Source organism: Propithecus coquereli, unplaced genomic scaffold (assembly GCF_000956105.1).
Source record: "Propithecus coquereli isolate 6110/MARCELLA unplaced genomic scaffold, Pcoq_1.0 Scaffold59, whole genome shotgun sequence".
NCBI classification, from domain to species: Eukaryota; Metazoa; Chordata; class Mammalia; order Primates; family Indriidae; genus Propithecus; species Propithecus coquereli.
The window spans coordinates 7,645,284-7,650,326 of NW_012151840.1; positions in this window are offsets into that span (position 1 = coordinate 7,645,284).

The window sequence follows — 5,043 nt, forward strand, 5'->3', positions numbered from 1 at the left end:
GAAAAAATTAGCGAGTATGGATCAACACTAGGGAAGCTGAGGCAGGAGGATCGCTTGAGCCCAGGAGTTGAAGGTTGCAGTGAGCTATGATGACGCCACTGCACTCTAGCCAGGGCAGCAAAGTGAGATTCTGTCTCAAAAAAAAAAAAAAAAAAAGAGGGAAAAGAGAATTCTGCATTGCTAGCAAAATCTGTATTTGTAGTGACCTGACAGTTTTCAGAGTGGTGGCACTGTGACTCGTGTTCCACCTCACTCACCAACTCAACAACTTAGTGTCAAGTCAGCCATAGCAGTAAAATATAATCATATTTTTTGGATCATTTAACATATTTTAAAAGTTGATGATACATTTCTGTTAATGGTGACTAAGACATTTAAATTAATGTTTCTTTTGAAAACAAAAGTTGGATAAAATACATAAAACATACTCTTAAAAGCATTAGGGTGATGATTAGACACTGAGGAATTACCAGGCCTGCAACCCAGAGCCATAAGCAAGCACAGAAACCATTTTTTTTTTTTTTGCCAAGAGCATTTTCTGATCTGCAAATTAGGTTTTACAGCCTTCTCTGGCTAATGGAGCAGAAATAAAAGACCATGCTCTGCACAAGTAGGAGAGTTTACCAAAAGAATATTCCTACAATAAGCTATAATCTTTGATAAAGACGAACTAGAAATGAAACATCACCTGAGTAATACAGTATAACTGCAGAGCATCTTTCACTTCTTTTACTTGGTTAAAGATGGTTCTGAGCTGGGAGTACCCCCAGGTGCTTGGTAAGAAAGCTTTCATTATAGGTCTCGAATTATTCCAAAAATATTTTTTCAAATATAATGTGTGGCACATGTTCAAAGATAACAATAAACAAAGAAACCAGACCATGTACGAAAACCACAGACACATCAGGCAATAGAAACTAAACCCCAAAATATCAGAGCTATTCAAGTTATCAGAAAGATTGTAAAACAATGATGCCTACACTGTTCAGGAAACAAGTACAAATTTGGAAGAATTTTGCCCAATAGGGGGTTTTCTTAGCTTCAACTAAACATTCAGGATCACAAGAATCTCATAGGCCACTCTTGGCACCCGTCTAATTGGAAAGACATAGAATAAGAACTACACTTGCTGGCAGGGCAACATCAGGCATTATTCTCCTGTGGAAGGAGTCCTTGTAGCAGTTTATGCAGCAGTCCACACAACATCTAGGCCAAAGTCTCTTAGTTCTCCATCCCTCATCCCCCACTTGAGGACAGTTGAAGTACATATGGAGCCACCCTGGCTTAGAACTCCACATCTCACAGGAGCCATTAGCTTTTGTGAGAACTTAATAAAATAGCTTCCAACGTCCATACAAGGTGTACGCAAGTTACAAGGGTCACTGCATTCAGAGAAGCTCATAGTATGGTGTCTCGCTAGGTACTTATTAGTTTTGCCAGTCCAGGTGTAGTCCATCAGTCAGGAATCCTTTTTATCATATACAATGTTGCTTAGTAATATAGTTGACATTTATCCTTATAAGGTTCCAGGAAGACAGAGCTAGAAAGCTAATCAAAGGCTGAATTATCATGAAGGAAAAAGAATTTTGTTAACATTTTATACCCAAATTGGAAACTACAAAAAATGACAGGACAGATTTAGAGAGAGTCAAATAGAAAATCTGAAATGAAATAAAATAAACAAAATTAAGAACTCAATGAGAGAGTATAACAGAACAGTCACAGCTTAAAAAAGATTAGTAAAGTGGGAGATGTGGAAGGAAAAAAAATTCAGAATGTAGAAAAAGGAGAAAAGATAATATTAAACACACAAATGCAATTAAAAATATAGTAGATAACATGAAAATCACAATTCAAAGATTCAACCGATTCAAGAAGGCCAAGATAAATAAAGGGAAATCCATACCTAGAGACATCATAGTAAACTGCAGAAAATCAAAAACAAAGGCAAAAATAGTCAAAAAATAAAGAAAGAAAACAACAACAAAAGCCACATTCAGAGAAAAAGGGGAGATTATATTCAAACCAGCTGCAGTTAGACAACTGACTTCTGAAAAACAAAATCAAATGCAAATATCTTCAATAAACTGGGGAAAAAATCTGCCTCCTAGAATTCTATACTTAGTAAAAACAATCTTTAATAATTAAAGCAAAATAAAAACACTTTCAGAGAAAAAGATCTGAAACAGTTCTTCACTAACAGACCAACAGGAAAGGAAATTCTAACTGATGTTTCTCAGGCAGAAGGAAAATGATTCCATATAGAAAGAGCACAAAAAGAAATGCAGAGCAAGATAGTAGTAAATATGTTGATAAATCTAAATTAACATTAAATATATGAAAATATGTGAATAGTCTTCTGGGATTTAAAAATACTTAGACCTATAAGAAATGATAACATCATATATAGTGAATGAGACTAAATGGAATAAAAGTATTCCAAGGTCTTCAGATTATCCAGGATGAAGATAAGGATATTCATTATTGCTATGCTTTTAAAAATTAGCCACTAAAAAAATAGAAGGAAAGCAAAATACAATGAACAATAAGGAAGGAAAAAATTGAAGCAAAGCATATAAAAGAATAAAAAATATAATGTTATAATAGTTAAAAAATAACCAATCCAAAACAGACAAAAAAAGAAATAGAAACAGAACAAGGAGGACAAACAGAAAAAAATATAGTAAAAAAGTAAGTATTGCAAGACTAGATTTAAACATGAATTATATGCTGTATTTAGGAGTCATACCTAAACCAGAAAGTGACAGAAAGTTTGGAAGCAAAAGGTGAGAAAAGGAGCTTCATTGAAAATATTAACCAAAAGGTTGCTATATTAATAGACTCTAAGGCAAAGAGCATGATTCTAGACTATATCTCTTGTGGAATATAATCATCCCTTTCTAAATACCTTCTTTGCTGATTGGTTATCATGGGTAACAATATATAAATTAATCTCTATGAGCCATTTGGTTAGACAAAGAGCTTTGATATTTTCTTCACTTTGAACTATAAAGGTATAATAATGTCATAAATCTAAATATTCCTTATCTTTAAACTTTTTGTATGAGTGATTAATGTCATGTTATAATTTAGGGTGATCCTCATGCCACACCCTGCCCTGAGGTCAGAACTTCCCTCCGCAAGTCCCAAGTTTTAACTGCCGGGTGGGAGACTGTATGAAAGAACCCAGGATGGCACTACCTTTGGCACAGGGATGGATGCTGGTGCCAAACATCTTGCCTCTCTTGCACATATTTCTGCTGCTCTTTTGTCTCTGCCTCCCATGGTGTATTGAATGCTCATGTATGTGGCTCCTTTGATGCCAGTTGCCTCCCTTATCACTGGACCCACAGCAGGAGATATTTGGAACGGAACAGTCTTCACTACTTCATCAAACTTCCAACATCCTCCCCACCCCACCCCCCATTTTGACTCCTTAGAACATCAAGACTGGTGATAACCATTGTCCTGCCATTTCTGTTTTTGATATAATCTATCTTACTTATCTTTCCTTTGCATACACAAAAGAAGCAGAAATCTTCCACTCTCTTGCACTCAGCCTTCTGGAGCTGGCAGATTTGAACAGAGTGAAGATGAGATAGACATACTCCCTGCTTTGGTAAAGGGATTGTCCACATTACCACTTGATGTAGCCACATTTGTGAAGAGGGGCCATGTGATCAATCAGTTCAGAAGTTCAGTTATTAATTGAGTGTTCAGCAATGAAAGCCAATTGGTTTTCAATTCGCTTTAGCACTTTCTAACATTTCTCCCACACTTCAGCTTCTCTCTTATTCTCAACAGCTTTTATTCTACTTTTGCTCTGCCTTCCTGAGTCAGAAGTTCCGAATACACCTCTCTTACTTGTAAGGTTACCTGTAGTTGTCTGATAGGCTGTTGGAAGAAGTAAATAATTAACTCAGATACTAGGACCCTAAAGTTAACTGAATGTATGATTTTGACCATTAGTGAGGTTGTATTGAGAACATTAAAGAGAAATTTCTTTAGTGGCTGAATTCCCTGTCTTTCTTGTCCAGTGTAAAATAGAGGAAGTCCAAGAAAAGTTTATGGAATGGTAACCTAAAGAACGTATGACTTTCTTTGTTCCTTACATCTCTCTCCTCCTAGGGGTATATTCATATTTATCATGACAAGAGAAACTCAGAAGAATATAGGCGTAAAAAGAGACAGAAATCTCCTGACCTTTTTCCAAAACTAACTTGCAAAGAGAGAAACACACACTAAAGGTATTCTTCATATTCTAGGACACTGCATTTGTTAGTAGGTAGTGTCGTGATGTCTCTGGTTACGGAGAAGAGCGTGTGACAAGGGTATTAATTCCAAATGTTCCATGCTGCAGAAACACACCAGAGCTTACTTCTTGCCTTGGAAGACGCACCTTAGAGGAGTGTCACACCTCATGGTAAGTATTAATCCTTCCATGATCATAGCCCAGTCCCAGTCCCAAGGCTACCAAGCCAATGTATAGACAAACTCTTTAATAATAATTTGTGTTCTCAAAGCACCACTCATTTTATTCTTTCTCCCCTTTTCTCAGCTGACTGCAGCATTGCCCTGGCTGTTGAATCTTTGCATAGACCAGACTTGCCTTTTGCAATAAAGACTTCAGTAGAGGTAGTAAATAAAATTATTGGAGTGGAGAAAAAAAGAAGAAAAACAGTCATATACCTTGGCTTGCAGTAAACCTGGGTCACTCAGGAGATAAGATGTTTGCTACTGAAGCACCAGTATTCTTAGCTTAAAGTGTCCTGCATAGCTCATAACATATCCAATACTTCATAGTATTGTTTTTCCCATCACCCATAGCAGGCCCTAGGTCTATGTCTACGGGGAGTTAGCTATGTTCCTAGCAAAAAATCGGGTCCCTTAGGCAGGGGTTGTCACAAAGGATAAGGAAATAATAGAAAATAGAAAATAATAGAATATAGAAATAAAAGAATACACAGAGACAAAGATACAGTTTTATAATAGTATGGATTTATAAAGGCGGGGCTCGGGAGACCCCACAGTATTTCCATGAAC